Source organism: Cavia porcellus, unplaced genomic scaffold (assembly GCF_034190915.1).
Source record: "Cavia porcellus strain 051 isolate PalLab524CR breed Dunkin Hartley unplaced genomic scaffold, mCavPor4.1 scaffold_4, whole genome shotgun sequence".
NCBI classification, from domain to species: Eukaryota; Metazoa; Chordata; class Mammalia; order Rodentia; family Caviidae; genus Cavia; species Cavia porcellus.
Genome location: NW_026947487.1, coordinates 7,827,325 through 7,844,322, shown reverse-complemented (window position 1 = coordinate 7,844,322; position 16,998 = coordinate 7,827,325). Strand labels below are relative to the sequence as shown.

General features: G+C 37.7%; 1 protein-coding gene and 1 non-coding gene across 11 annotated transcripts in view; one reads left to right on the top strand and one right to left on the bottom strand.

The window, feature by feature from the left end:
- Herc1 (HECT and RLD domain containing E3 ubiquitin protein ligase family member 1) overlaps window positions 1-16,998 on the bottom strand; it is a 224,833-nt gene that overhangs the window by 161,739 nt on the left and 46,096 nt on the right. The window lies entirely within an intron of this gene.
- On the top strand, window positions 3,235-3,353 carry LOC111753845 (5S ribosomal RNA). The gene has a single exon (XR_002788624.1). It is a non-coding gene; the product is annotated as a 5S ribosomal RNA (ribosomal RNA).

Sequence of the window (16,998 nt, the reverse complement as noted above, 5' to 3'; positions counted from 1 at the left end):
AGTACTTACACCCATCCATTACTGCAAGCCATAGGTAATATCACTCTTTTAAATTCTGCCTATTTGATAACTGTAAAGGGATATGTTGCTGTTCTAATTTATATTTTCCTGATTACTAATCACTCTGAATATCTTATGCTCATTGGTCCTTTGAATAAACTCTTCTTGGGACATGTTTATTCAAGCATTCTCCTATCTGGTCAACTTGTAAAGAGAGATAGAAGCACATGAGCATGCACGTGTGTGTGTGTGTGGGGTGTGTGTGTGTGTGTGTGTGTGTGTTATTATAGTCTGTCAACACTGTAAATGTTTCTTCTCTCTTTTGCATATATACACACATTGTTTCTGTTAAAGCTTCTGTTTTTCACCCTTGGTCAAACAGCACTTCCACCCCATGCCCATGATCAAATTACACAGGCATTTGCTATAATTTTTAGAGATATTTGTTTTTATTTTTTTTTAAAAAAATGCACCTTCAGGCCATTTAGAACTAGAGCTTCTGTGTTCATTCTGAAATTTTAATAAACGCTATACAATGTGAAACTGTTTCCGGAGGAATGGCTAATTATGCCACCAACATTTATTTAGTTATCTAAGACTTTAAAGAAGTCAAGCATGGCAGTTGCACATTATCCTGCCAGAATTCTTTCCTCAAATGTGGAGGATCACCTGGACTCTCCTTTAAAGAAGATCCATTATCTCCACTTGGGCTAAACTGGTCCTATTTCCATGTATTAATCTGTAACAGAGCTGACTGGCACTTTTCCTTATCCCTTCAACTGGCTTTAAGCAATGCAAATCGGTGGAGGTGCTGATGTGTAGTCTTTCAAGCAAGGCAACAAGTCAGTGCTGCCTCAGCCCGTAGCCTCCCAAGAAGCACATGAGCCAGGCAAGGAGGAGAACCACAAGGCTCTATGCTGGATGCAAGCTGGAATCTGGGATCGAGCCTTGAGATAAGAGGCTATGACTTCCCAGGGCATAATAAATTACACATCAGAGCTGAAGCACCAACCCCTAAACATCAGATACTACCTCATACTGTGTTGTGAAATTATTCTTTCTACATATCCTTCTCTGCATACTGCACAGGTGGTTTCAGGGTACCTACCTATCCCAGTTCAGAGTACTCACGTACCTTCTTCCACTCTCAAAGCAACTCATCACCGAGTTACTTCCCTCACTGAGAATTAATAAAACCAGGGTTTAGACTTTGTTATGGTGAACTTTCATCCTGGTCCGATTTAGGAACCCTTTGGTTTCCCACACCTATAAATATGCCTTCATTAAGTCTTTATTCTGTTCTCTTGCTCCATGGCTACTCTGTATAGCAGGTAAGGGGTTGCACTGGAAGTGGTAGATTGGAATTAACTTGCTAGAATTTCAGTAACTTTTCCAAGGGATTACAAATATAAACTTCCTGGACCATGAGGAAGACCGGGAAGTGTTCTCTATACTCAAATATAAGGGGAAAAAATTAAATTCTGTACCAAAGCACACTGGTTATATAATTTGAAGATTATAGAATGCCACAATTGCAAATAAAAATAAAAGAGAAAAATCACTCAATTCCAGTGTACACACTCTCACTCCCCTCCAGTCATAGGGCTTTATGGCAAGGCAGGCAGACTAAGAAAATTACAAACAAGGAAAAGGAAGTCTGATGAAGGGCCCTAAAGGTGATTTGGGGTAACAGTAACAAGGGTCAAATCCATGCCAAATCTGAAAACACTGGAAAGATACGCTGGCAGGGGTCAGAACAAAAACTAGGTAAGAAATTTCAGAGGACATTTAATTTTAAGAGGTGGGGATGAGTTAAAAGAATAGGCATAATTTTAAAAGTATGAAAATAAATAAATAAATAAATCAGACACTGCAGAGGTGATTTCAGGACTTACTTGTAGAAAAGAGAAAAAGGTAACAAAACAAAATCTGCTAACTACTTGGACTCTGCTATATTGGCAGAGGAGGGTATCGTTACATTAGAAATACTATAAAATACTCAATAATAAAAATGGAGCAAGAGAAAATGTTAGGGATCTCAAACTCACAGTGGCTAATTTTGCATACTTTCCTAAGAGATAAACCAAGGCATGGGATTATCAGTATCACCATCTGAGACTTCTCATTAACTCTTTGGGATGGGCCTTCCTCTCCCACTCACCAAGACTAAAACTAAAACCACTAAATTCAAAAAACACTCTAGGGCAAGAGTCTTCTTAGCATAAGATCATTTCTGCCCTCTTGAGTCATTCCAAAATTATACTTATCTTTTGAGTCATAAATTCCAGGCCTTGTTGCTCTTATACAAGCCTGGTGGTATCTAATGGTTCTTCCCCCCAACCCCCGCCATATGTATAGGAGCCACAAATGATCACACAGTAATCACCAACTCTCAGATGGAGAATTTAAAAGAGCTGTTTTCAGGAACCTCAACAAGCTTCACAAGAACTCAGAGAAATTATTCAATACACTTACCTCAGAAAGCAATTTTTAAAAAGTCAAGCTGGACATGGTAGTGTACTTCTGTAATCCCAACACTTGGGAGGCTGAGGCAAGAATATTGCAATGAGTTCAAGGCCAGCCTGGGCTACAAAGTGAATTCAAGGGCAATCTAAACTACATAGGGAAACCTTGCCTCAAAATATGAATTAATTAATTAATAAGAAAGGAAGGAGGGAGGAAAGAGATGAGACAAGACAGAGAACAGAAACAGACACACAGATAGTCAAAACCAAGTGTGGAGCCCAAGGCTACAGTCCCAGCTGTCTGATTCAGGTGTGGCCCTCAGACTAGGCTTCCATTGTGAGGCTTCCTTCATCTCGGGCTGAGTGGCTACCAATTTCCCAGCTGTCCAGCCTGCAGACAGACACTGTGGGACTTCTGAACCTAAGCTCATGTGACATGATCTAATAAATCCATATATATTCATATTCATATTCTATTGGTTCTATTTCTCTGCAGAATCATATACAGAAATTAGACAATTATACAGAATTAAACAACTTACTGTTGAACAACCAATAGTAGAAGGAAAAAATTCACAAAAGAAATTTAAAAATTTCTTTAAGCAAATGAAAATGGAAACAACATATCAAAATCTATGGGATTGAGCAAAAGCAGTACTAAAAAATAAGTTTATAGCAATCAAAAAAATGAAAAACAAAGCAGATCTCAAACAACCTACCACTGTATATTAAAATACATGAATAATCCAAATGCAAAACTGGTAGATAGGTCTGTGGCCATACCACCCTGAACGCGCCCGATCTCGTCTGATCTCGGAAGCTAAGCAGGGTCGGGCCTGGTTAGTACTTGGATGGGAGACCACCTGGGAATACTGGGTGCTGTAGGCTTGAAAAAAAAAACAAAACCGGTAGATAGAAATAAATGATGAAGAACAGGGCAGAAATAAATGGCATACAAACTAAAAACAGTTAATAAAACGAAGGGCTGGTTCTTCAAAAAGAAAGTGTCAAATTCAGAAATAAAGAGGGACATGTTACAACCGTCACAACAGAAACACAAAGCATCGTTAAGCATTAATATTTGGGGCTGGGGATTTAGCTCAGCGGCATAAGCATCTGCCTTGCAAGCAGGCAGTTATGAGTTCAATCACCGGTACCGATTAAAAAAAAAAAAAAGAACAGAAGCATTAATATTTAAGATAACATTCAAAAAGTTCAGAAGAAAAAAAGCAAAACCTGACAATTTTTGATACAAATGCATCAAACTAAAAGGCTTCTTCTCAACACAATTACAGAATAAAGACAAAATCTATGGGGCTGGGGATTTAGCTCAGCGACATAAGCATCTGCTTTGCAAGCAGGCGGTCGTGAGTTCGATCCCTGGTACCAATAAAAAGAAGAAGAAGAAAAAAAAAGACAAAAATCTATACACCAAGACAAAATATTTGCAAACTATACTTTATCAAGGAGTTAATATTGAGAATATATAAGGAATTAGAAAACTCAGTAGCAAAAACCATCAAATAATTCAATGAAAATAAACATTTCTTTAAAAGCCATTGAAATGGCCAAGACGTATATGGAAAAAATGCTCAACATTACTAGTGATCAAGAAAACATGCAAATCAAAACCACAATGACTTATTGCCTCAATCCAGTAAGAACAGCTACTGTCAAGAAGACAAATGATAAGAGATGGCAAAGACATAGAGAAAAAGAAACAAACCTTTTCACACTGTTGGTAGAAATGTAAATTAATATGACCATTATGGAGAATAGTGGCATGCTTCCTCAACAAATTAAAAAAAAAACTATTATATAATACAGTATTCCTATTGCTTAGTATATAGCTACAAGAAAAATCAATACATCAAAGAGATATCTACACTACTATATTTACTGACCCACTACTCAAAAGAACCAAGGACCTGAAGCAACCAAAGTGTCCATCAATTGATGCATGGATAAAGAAAATTTGGCATGCATATATATATATATATATATATATATATATATATATATATCACAGAATACTATTCAGCCATAAAAAAGAATGAAACCCTATTAGTCACATCAAAACAGACAAACCTGGAGATCACTGTAAGTGAAATAAAACAGGCACAGAAAGACAAGTACCATGTGATCTCACTCCTATGTAGAATATTAAAAAGTGAATCTTGTAAAAAGTTGAGAGTAGCATGGGGCTTTTATCAGAGGCTAGAGAAAGTAATGCACTGTATGTTTCAAAAGGCTAGAAGGAATATGAATGTTTTTGCCATAAAGAAATGATGAAGATTTGAGGAAATACATGGTTTGTTGTTGTTTTGTTTTTAAGAGCAGGAAGTATTTATTGAGAGAAAGCAAACTTCTAAGAGGGACAGAAGTGGGTCCCCCAAGTGGACAGTCCAGCAAATATGTATGTTTAACCTGAATAAAGCATCATATAATGTATACATGAATCAAAATACCATGGGATACAACATAAGTATGTGCAGTTTTTAGGTATCAGTTACTTAAGCAAGTTCAAAAACTAGCCTAGATTCTAAGACCAATTGGATATCACAGGAAGAACTTTCATAAAACAAAATCTATCAGGCCTGGGAAGAAACACAAATAAAGGGAGCCTACAATATACCACTGCCTCTATAAGATAGATCAAGTGAACAAAAACAAATGATAACCTACTATTTTTCCATTAATAAAATCTGTATCTGGGTTCTCTATCCTGGTTTACTTGTCCATTTTCAAAAGAATAATGACTTTATCATGGCAACTTTATAAACACTCCGATGACTCACAAGGTGCATCCCCAATCTTTAAGACTGTTTTATGAAATTACATGCTACCTTTGTCAACATATTATTAAGGCTCTTTTTTTTCTGGTGGTACTCTGGATTGAACTCAAGGCCTTTGCACTGAGCTACACCTTGGGCACAAAGTAGTGATCCTTTTGCCTAGAGCTTCCTATACTCCTATACTGCTGGGATTTACAGGCATGCACCACCATGCGTGGCTTAAATAGCTAATTGATCTGCATTAAATTTATATATCGGAGTTTAGCAATCATGGCAGATAGATAACAGCAGAATACAGAGGCTCCCTGAGACAGACAATTCAGATGCCGAAATAAAATATCACAGACAGAAGGAGATGGATCCTCTAGACCCAGGAAAAAATCAAAGGGGAAAAAAACAGTCAAACATGCAGTCCCTGGGCTACTATTGGAACAGCTAAGACTTGGTGCTCTTGCTGCAGTGCCTGAACTCGCATGGCCGTGATTCATTGAGCCACCCGAATTCCCACTGCCTGGAACCCACAGTCACACTTAAAAGTGCAGTCACACTGAAGTTGGAGGTAGGCGAGCCCAAAAGAGAATGAAGCCAGCAAGGGACCTGCATTGACCTGCGGTGAGTGCCGGGAATAAAACCCTTCCATGGGAAAGGGGCACCAACAGGATGACATTTTGGAATCAGGCAGGACTGACAGGAATAAGGAATAGCAGTGACTTCAATCAGTTGTTCCCATCCCAGACGAGGTTGATGGGGTATACTTGGCCTAGGTCATGCCCCTGGCTGAGATCCAATAAGTTGTCCCAAACCAGTTCCCTATGCTCAGTGCACACTAACACAGTGAAAGCCTCAGCAGGTTGATGACCTGAGGGAAGGAGCCAGCATAGGCTGCCTCTTTTTGCACTTCAATAACACACTGGAGTGGGCAGGATCACCTGGCCAGCATGCTTCAGAACCACCGTAACCAACAAGGAAAGGGACTGGAACCTCCTCTATACGCCTGCATGGAAGAAACAAAAAGGATGACAAAAGGATGAAACAAAAAAAAAGAGACTGAAGGCAGCAAATATGCAATACCAGACATGGCATCAATGGGCAAAAAAAGAGGTATCTTCAGGACCTGATAGACAAGCTCAAAAGTGAAATATTTAATCAAATAAAGCAAGAGATAAGTAGATTAAGAAATGCTAAGCACCTCTCAAGAAGACACAGATGGAAGAATGGAGGAACACAAAAAAAGGAGAGAAACGTTCAATGAAGAATATAAAGAAAACATAGAATACATGAAGCAGGTTCAAAGAGATTCCCAGGAAATTAAAAACTCCATTGAAAGCTAGCAAAACTGCTTGAAAGAAACGAAGGATAGATTATCAAAACTTGAAGACAGGTTTGCAATGTGGGATCATGAAAGGAAAACTTGCTTAAAAATAACAAAGAAACGGGCAGTAACAATACAAAGGCTAGAAGACGACAAGAGGATCTACAACTTAAGAATAAAGAATATGACTGAAGAAGCAGGGCACAAACAAAGGAACTACAAGGGCTATTCACAGAATTAAGGGAAACTTCCCAAATATAGGAAAAGGAAAAGATATTTAGATGTATGAGGGATACAGAACTCCAGCCACCTACAACCAAAACAGAACTACACCCAGGCATATAATAATCAAGATCCCAGAAATACAATATAAGAACAGAATATTAAAAGCTTTCAGAGACAAGAAACAGATTACTTACAAAGGAAAGCCCATCAGAATTACTGCAGACTTCTTGGCACAAACCATCAAATCGAGAAGAGAGTGGAGCAAAGTATTCCAAGTCCTGAAAGAAAATAACCTCGAGGCCAGATTGATGTACCCTGCAAAAAATGTCCCAGGAAATTAATGGAGAAATGAGATGCTTCCAAGATAAAGAAGAATTGGGGGAATTCGCAGCCACCAATTCAACCCTACAGAGGATACTACAGGACATTCTAGAGAGAGATTAAAGCACCAGGATTTCAGGAACAGTGGCAGAGAGGCCTCAATGAATGGAGCAGAAAGTGGAATGACGGAGAAAAACAGACAATTAATGGCAGAAAAGGAGCACAACAGAAATGAGGCAGAGAAGGTTGGCTACAATCTCTAATATAGATGGCCTTGATATACTAAAAAAAAAAAAAAGAAAGAAAGAAAGAAAAAAGAGAGAAACACAGCAGAGTAGATCAGGAGGTAGGGTCCACCCAGATGCTCTTTATAGGAAATATAATTAACCTGAAAAAGGGTTTACGGACCGAAAATCAAATATGAGAAAACAATGCTCTATGTGACAGGGAATCAGAGTTTAATGGGGTAATTCAACCAGCACCTGCAGATAGGTTGGAAAGACAGGCTTTAATAGGTAAAGGAATACAATTTGAGATCAAGTCCAAGAGGAAGAAGGTTTGGAACCACTTAGGTAATAGCAGGTTCCCCCCACCAATCTAAAAACTGAGGGAGGTGGTGAGACCAAAAAATGCACAGAACACCCTGGGGGAGTGAAAGGGAGGAATAGTCTTAAAAAAGAAGGCAGAGGATACTGTTAATAGTTTAATCAAGATTTAAAACCCACATTACTTACACCACTCTGCTTAGACAGATTATATTGTCCCAGTTTGTCTACTTGCACTAGATCTGAGGGTGAGACAGCTATCCCAAAAATATCAGGATATAATTCAGTAATCGTCCTTAATTTCCTATCTTAATCTGGAGCCCTGTATAACTTGTACTGTTTTACCATGACTGACCTTAGTCAAATCTGGTTTTGTTTGATTGCTGTTTGGTATTGGCAGATTTTATTCAAAACTGTTATGATTGATTAGTATCAAGTCTGAGAGTATAGATAATTATATTGAAGATGACAAGATTCACTACAATACCCATTCTGGTTTGATTATTACCTGTTTTTGTAGTTTTACACTATCTACAAAGTTTTGTTTTTATTAATATTGTTATGTACTGCTATATTCAATTATACTACGTCTGATGATATATACAATTCTATTGAAGATAACAAGAGACAACACAGTAACCATTAAAACACCTCGTACAGTGGTTTTATATGACTTTTTCGTTTCATGTGTTTATAGGAAAATGTTTTGTTTTATCTTGCTTTGTCTTGTTTCTCCCTCTAATATAGAAAGGATAGAAATACATGTTGAGACTCATACATGTGTAGAACCTATATACAGTTTACGAGAACTGATCTTATAATGCTTGATGAACAACTACTTTGAAGAGACACTACAGTACCTAATGCTGATCTCATAATGTCATGATGTGAAATCCAGCAATACTATTATTCTTTATTTAGAGTGATTTTAGCCTGCTTTGGTTTGTTTTAAATTTTAACATAAACGAAAGTATGGGTAACTGCATGTATGTTTAAGTGTACAGGACTGATAACCATATTATTAAGTTTTTGTTGGATAGCTGAAGAGAACTGTTTGCACTCTCACTGTTTGAATCCCCACTTTGTATGCTTCACTTTTGTAACTTGAAGGACTATTTGTAAGAGGACAATATATAATTATCAACTAGTTTTCTTCTTTGAAAATATGTATTATTTCTACCATTTTCTGTTTTGTTTATAGTATTTCTTTAAATAAAATTTTAAAAATAAATTATATATGTTCAAACACAGCCTTTTTAAAATTTTTATTGAATATATTTAAGGTATGTATGTTTTGAGAGACATATACATTGCTAAATGATTACTACAAATAAGCTAATTAACATATCCACCACTTCACCTCACCTTCATTTTCTCTTCTTAAAAATATTTTTAATAGCACAGGTTGAAAATACTCTTAAACAAAAAGAATATGTTCAGCATCTGACTCCTGCAGATTTAAATAAGAATAATGAAAACCATTTTAAACTTCTTCCTATCTCTATACATTAACACATTTTCAAAAATACAAAGTTAGCTAGGTGTTTGTGGCACACACCTATAATCCCAGTACTTGGGAGGCTGAGGCAGAAGGATCACTGTGAATTTGAAGCCAGCCTGGACTACACAGAGTTCTAAGTCTGAACTACAGAGCAAGACCCTGTCAAAGAGGGGAGGAGAGGAGAGGATGAAAATGCCACATATCACATATACTGTTTTGTTACCTGCCAATTGACTTTAACAGAGTACTGTGGATACTCCACCATAAATACATTCATGTTTGTTGAAGACCACTTGGATGGCTCTCCCTGAATAATGAGCAATTAACTCCACAATGTTAAACTTGGCTCTATCTCCATGTACTGATATGTACAGAGCTAATTAAGCTATTTCCTTTTCCTTTCAAGATTACTGACGTGTAATCTTTGAAGCCAAGCAACAGCCCTGTTGCCCATCTCAGTGTCTCCCTCTGAATGGTTGATCATAGTGGGATGAGGAAGACACACAACTCCAGGGCTGTCAGCTGGGTTCAAGCCTTGAGATAAGAGGCTATGACTTCACAGGGCAGAAAAGGTTTGCACCAGCCCCCTAAACATTAAACGCGTTCTCAATTGTGGTATGCAGATTGGTCTTTCTGCATATCCTTCTCTGTATATTACAGAGGTGCCCTCTAGCCTCCCAGCTAGCTCAGCTCAAACTGCTCGCCTAATTCCCACCATTCTCCAGTCACTCATCCTTAACCATTCCCTTCCAGGCCTCTGTTCTATGAACTCTCATCTGGACCAGATTCAAGACCCCATGGCTGCCCTTAATTGCAAATATAACTCAGTGTCTTTATTCTCGCTATGGGTTGCACTGGAGGTGGCAGATTGAAATTAATTTGCCAGGATTTCAATAATGTTTCCATGGGATTACAAATATAAACTGCCTAGATTGTAACAAGCATGAGAAAAGGACCTCTATACATGTCAACATCACAATGTTCTTTTTGGGGTGTTTTGTTTTGTTTCGTGTTTTTGCAATACAGTCTTACTCTGTAGTCCAGGGGGGCTTCAAACTCACAGCAATCCTCCTGCCTCAGTCTCCCAAATACTAAGAATACAAGCATGTGCCACCACACCTAGATACCATCACAATCTTTAATAATATTATTAGTAACTTTTTTCCATCTCCCATTACCCTAACCTACACTCCCCTCCTTCTTCCCCTTACTCCCTTCCTTTTGTGTAATAATCATCGCCCTTATACTTCCAGGTCATCCTTTTTTGACTCCACATATTAGAGAAAACATGTGATATGTCTTTAAGTCTGCACTACCTTCTTTGTAAGTGCCAATGGAAAATCTCTTCAAATTGACTGTGTTCAACAAAGAATTTCAAAATATACACAATTCAGACCATATTTCTCATCATTAAGTGGTGTAACCAGAAAGGATTTATATGGAACTTTCTCCAAGACACCATATTAAGAAAAAAATGTATAATATTTATATGTAGAATATTTTTAAACTTAAATGATTTACATATTCATACATGCACATAAACACAAATATGTTCTTCAAATCTAGAAAGATACCAAAAAAAATACTAGTTGCTTTTCGGGATAAGTGACCTGAGTTACTCAGTGTATAAGTAGGATATTCACTCTCCACCTTTTGAAATTCATAAATGTGCATGTAATTCTGTACAAATTCTAAAATCACATTCATATGGAAAAAGAAAAGTAAAAGTAACAAAAACACATAAAATTTTGAAAACTCTCTTCTAAGCAGTTTCTAAGAAAAAGAGGAAAAGGAGAAACAAAACTCTGTATTATCTAGAAAATTATATGCAAGCTTTATACCTCAAAATCAATAGCACATAACTAAAGGTGACAAAGAAATATATGAAAAACTTAAATACCTCATTTCTAAGTAAGATTTAAATGAACAATTCAGAATTACAAAGCAACACAATAAACTTCAAGAAAGGAATAATAAAGATGAAATAGGCAGCTTAGAAAATTTCAAAGATAGACTGATATTTTAATTTCACAGAGATGCTCTCCAGTGAAATAAAAATAAAAGTAATCAGCTTACCTAATCAATAGGAAGAAAAAAAGATAAAACTGGAGGTGATTAATATTATGAAAAAGAATGGAAAGTCAGCTATAGGAAACAGTTTGCTGATCTCTAAGAAGTTACAAACACAGTTAGCATATGGCTCAGCCACTCCACTCCTAGATCTACACTAGGTCTACAAGAGAACTGAAAACATATCTTCACACACAAACATATATATACATAAATGTAAATGTTCATAGGAACCTCATAACTCCTAATAGTTAAAAAGTGGAAACAACTGGGCTGGGGATTTAGCTCAGCAGCATAAGCGCCTGCCTTGCAAGCAAGCAGTCATGAGTTCGATCCCTGGTACCAATAAAAACGAGAAAGAAAAAAAAAAAAGTGGAAACAACTGAAATTAAATTACAAAATAATCAAGTTATCTCCATAATGATACAGATATTTAATATAATAAATTATGATCTCAACGAATGAATAAACAAACGTAGTATTATTGGTGCAGCTAACTTAGATAGAAATTAATATAAAGTCACAGAGGGACTGGGCTCCTGAGAAAGATAGCAGAAAAAATGAGGATATTATAACTGTCATTGGGGCTGGTCCGATGGCAGTGGGTTATTAGAACTTATTAACATTAGTGTCACTAAAGTTGGTATACCACCCCCCCCACTGCTAAATTTGACTGGCTTATAAAAAAAAAAAAAAAGAACTGTCATTGGAGGTGCATCTAAAGAAGTTTAGGTGTCAAGATAAAGATGCAAGGCCTACACGCCACTGTTAAAGGATAAGCAGTAACCTGTAATTATACTACAGTTGGTCTCACTAAAGTGCAGATGGACACAGGTTATCCCAGACCTATCCCTTCCCCAAAACGCCTTTGTTCTTTGCATTGTACCCTTGCTATGTAACCTGCTTCTTTATTGGATCAATATTAGCTAAACAGCTGTAGTCATATTCTTTATCAGTTGATGAATTTGACCCATGCTGTATTTACCTCAGGATTTTGTACTTGTCTTGCAACTTTGCTCTATAAAAAATTCTTTTTTTTTTTTTATTTAAAGAAAAGGAAACGAAAAGAAAAAAAATACATGGAGATAAAAAAAAAGACTAGAATACAAAATTACAGACAAACAAAAGGTAAGAAATTGCGGGTTGATAAGTTACGAATTGTCATCTTCGAAATGGCTGTTCAGGTTATAGAATTAAAGCATTTAGAATGACATTCAAAAAAGTGACCCTACAAACCATTCTGCTCTATGATCGAACAAAAGCTCCGTAATATGATTATCAGTCCCACCTATTTGTTTTACATCTCAAAGAGGGTAAGGTTAACCATATCAAAACAGAACAGAACATTTAAAAAAAAAAAAAACAATTTAAAGAAATACAGATTTCAAAGCAAGTCCACTGGAGATCTTCCTTATCTGTCTCTAGCTTCTTACAAATAGTTGTCCCTAACTTCACCCACTTTATATACTTATTGCATATTATAGAACTAATCAAATCATTACAGGATGATGATGTCTTTTTAGGTCCTCAAGTTCCAAATTAGGGAAGACAATAGCAACTACCATCACATCTCTCATTCTCTTTGTGATAGCCGTCCCCATCTCTGCATATGCTGAAGTTGAGCTGAAGAAACCAGTCCAATGTCATTCTAATCAGCAAACAATAGATTGCTAGAATTTATATTATAATGCTACAAAATAAGCCTCGGGTTTTTCAGGTCTCTTCCTCAGAGTATTTGTTCCTATCCTCTCTGTATTATAGGGAAAACCAAGTCATAACAAGACAGCGAAACAATTTCCTAGAAAAACATGCAATGGATAAGACATATAAAACTATAATATAAATGATCTTCCGTAGCTACTATGTTTTCTCTTGTTATTTTCAATAGATTTGTCCACAACACTGGCTTATTATAGTTAAACATACTATCACCTATTTTTATAAAACCTAAACTTTGACTGCATTGTAGTATTTGAGAGCTGTTACTGATTCATACCAGTATGGATATCCTTTACATCTTGTCATGCTCAGAGTAGTTTCCTCTACTTTTAGGGTTGATTCTAACATGCATACCGATTTCAAATAGGATCAGTCAAGGCCAACCAATAGTCTTATGATTCAGATACAATTAAGATCAGTCATAGTAAGACAATGTAAGTAATACAGGATTTCAGCCTAAGTCAATAGGAAAGTAAGGATAGTTACCATGGTATAACCTGCTATTTTTGGTTCTAGAGGTCTGTGTCCTCAAATCTGACATGAGTGGACAGACCAGAACAAATTTAATTCAATATAAATATGCCACTAGGACTACTGTGTCTTTTAAATCGTTATACACCATTAGCAATGACCTCTGCTTTTTTTTTTTTTTAAATATAGTTTCAGAGCTGTCTCTACTAAAGACTAGCTTACCATCTCTGCCTCATGTCTGCTACTCCACTTTTCTGCTATAATTTGTCCACCTTATTCCCTCATTCCATTGTCTGCCCCGTTCACTGAGACCTGCCACTGTTGCTGGAATCCTGATATCTCTTCCTCTCTTTCTCTGTAATGTCCTTCAGCGCTCTCTGTAGGGTTGGATTGGTGGCCACGAACTCCCACAGTTCCTCCTTGTCTTGAAAGTATCTTATTTCTTCATTAATTTTTAGAGAGAGTTTTGACGGATATATGAACTTCGGTTGCATATTTTTTTCCTTCAGGACTTGGAATATTTCTCCCCACTCCCTTCTTAAGAGTTTGTGTTGATAAGTCTGCTGTTATTTTGATAGATTTCCCGTTATAGGTAACCTGCATCTTTTCTCTGGCTGCTTTTAATATTCTGTTTTTTTGGTGGATTTATGGGATCTCGATTATTATATGCCTAGGCGTAGATCTGTTTTGGTTGTAGGTAGCTGGCGTTCTGTATGCTTCTTTTATCTGGATATCATATCTTTTTGCTATATGTGGAAAATTTTGCTTTAATATGTCTGTGAATATTTTTTGTATTTCATTTTTGGATATTCCTGCTTCCTCACTCACATTCTTTATTCTTAGGTTATGTATCTTTTTGTCATCTTCCAGTTTTAGAATTCCTTCTTTCTGGTTCCTTGTTATTTTTAAGAGGCTTTTTCTTTCACGTTCATAAGCCCTAAATCTCTCTTCAAGTTTCAGAAGGTTGTCTTTAGTTTCTGTCAAGGCATTTTGCCAATATTCAATGGAGTTTTTAGTGTCCTGATATTCTCTTTGGATCTGTTTCATGTATTCTAAGTTATGCTTAAATTCTTCTTCAGATGCTTCTCTTTCTTTTCTGATTTCCTCAGTTCTTCCATCTGTGTTCTCTTGGGCGGGGCTTGTCATTTCTTTAATTAATCTCTTTATATCTTGCCTCACTTGGATCAGGAGTACATCTTTAAATTCCTCTATGAGATCATGTAGGTACTTTTTAATTTCGGCTGATGCTGTGTCGAGTAGAGGATGGTTACTGTGTTTGTTCTCTTCAGTGTTTAGTACTCTTGGGCTTATTTTCTCCTGTTGAACAGCTGGAGATTTTTTTTTATTTTTATCTCTTGTCATGTTTCTGGTTTCTTTCAGACTGTCCTGGAGTTCTCTGGCCCTCTCCGAATTGCTTAGGGCCTTTCAGAAGCGTGCTGGCTTGAGTTTTTGCTGTCCTCCCCAATTTGCTGTTATCTGGGGTAGGCTGGGATGCAGGGGCGGTACAGTTTAGTCTCTAGCCTCTGTGTCAGTTCGTTCATAAATTAGGCTGTACTTTCTGGTTGTCACTGAGTTGTGACTATTTTGTATCCGCTTATTGGGCCCCAAGCAGAGGCTTGGTTTAGCCCCAGTAGCTCCTGCCAGTTCTCTTTGTATCAGAAGCAGCTGAGTAATATCACTTTGGCACAGGATTCTGCCCAAGTCCCAGCCGTTCTCTTCCAAACCTCTCTGTAACAGGAGTACCAGAATAGCAGATCTGCCCAAAACTAAGATGGCTCCCACTAAGTTCTCTGTGTGGAGCTGAAGCCAGCAAGTAATCAGGCTCTGCCAGGACTCAAGATGTCTTCCACCAGCCCTCCCTACAAGGGGACCTGGTGATGTCACCAAGCTGCGGTTTCTGCCGCCAGGCTAATATGTCTGCACCAGACTCTGTGTTATTGATTTCCCTGTGGTGGCGGGCCAGCTGTCCTCTGGCCAAACCCAACAGCCGCGGGGTTCTCGGTACTCACCAGAGTCCGGTGCAAGTCCTCGTTCCGGGACCGCTGCACACCAAGCTGTCCACTTTTCCCGCACTCCCGGCTCAGCGCTGACCGGTCAGTTATCTGTGCACCGTTTAGATTTGAAATGCCAGAGCTTTGTACATCCGCTCTGGTGCAGCGGTGCAGAACTGGCTGCTACTTGGAGTCCCGGGCCGGGTCTCAGTTTCCCGCAGCCCCCAAAAGCAATTCAGCTTTTCGTGCTGGGTCCACGAGTCAGTTTGTTGATTTAAAGGCGCGGGATTTGCAGCCTCCCTTTATCGGCGTTGAAGGTCTCAGCACGGCTTTAAATCCTCCAGCTGTACTGTCTTGGTTAATAAGAATCGCTATCGATTTGTCTGGACCTCTCCATGCTGTCTTTTTTTAGCTTCGAGTATGAATTCTCTGGAGAGACTCTTCACTCGATCCCCTAGCCCGCCGCCATTTTTTTCATCCCTCTATAAAATATTCTAAGAGAAGCAGTATCAGTGGCAACGCACTTTTGGGTTCCCTCTTGTCTCTCAGGACCTATCTTTCAATAAATTTTTTGGACTCCTATTAACCTCTGCTGTCTCTTAGAATTCATTCTTCAATTTCAAGGGACACAAATTGGGCATATCTGACATCTAGCAGGTTGCAAGTTATATTTTCCCCTATATCAGCATTATCTATAGAGTAAAGTATTATTCAATCATAAATAAGCCAGGGATTTAGTTCAGTGACACAAGCACCTGCTTGGCAAGCACAAGGTCCTAAGTTCAATTCCTGATACGAGAAAAACAAAACAAATTACAAAGTTTCAAATCATAAAAATAAACCAAGGGCTATAGCTCAAAGGTAGAGTGCTCTTCTAGCTTGTATAAGACCCTGGGTTCAATCCCCGACATTGGATGAGGGGAAAAGAAAACACAATGACTTTAACAGGTTAAACAAAAAATTACAGGATGCTTTGCCACAGTCATCAAACTGTGAAAGTAAAAGCATGTTTAAAGACCAAAAAGTAGATCAGAATAGCTAGAAAATATAAAGCTGTTCCTATAAAACTATTACAAAGACTGAACCCAGAATATTTTATAAAAATGAACCAATAGGGGCTGGGGATTTAGCTCAGCGGCATAAGCGCCTTGCCTTGCAAATGTGTAGTCATGAGTTCGATCCCCGTACCAATAAAAAAGAAAAAGACCAAAAAAAAAAAATGAACCAATAAATTTGAATTTTAGTTCTGTAATCAATGAAGTCAAAACATGAACTGGATAGAGCAAGCATGGTGGCACATATCTGTAATCCTGGCACTCAGGAGGCTGAGGCAGGAAGATCGTCATGAGTTTGGAGCCAACCTGGGCTACAGTGGATTCAAGGCCTCAAAGTCAGCCTGAACTACACACAGAGACCCAGTCTCAAAAACCAAAAACCAAAAACAACAGCAACACCAATGAACTGGGGGACAAAAATGGTCTATTCACCTAGCACAGTATGTGGTGCCAAACTAAAATGCCAGCAATTTATTGTGAATTAGAAGACTGGGGTAATATATTTAAGATAGTATTGAAATAACTCAG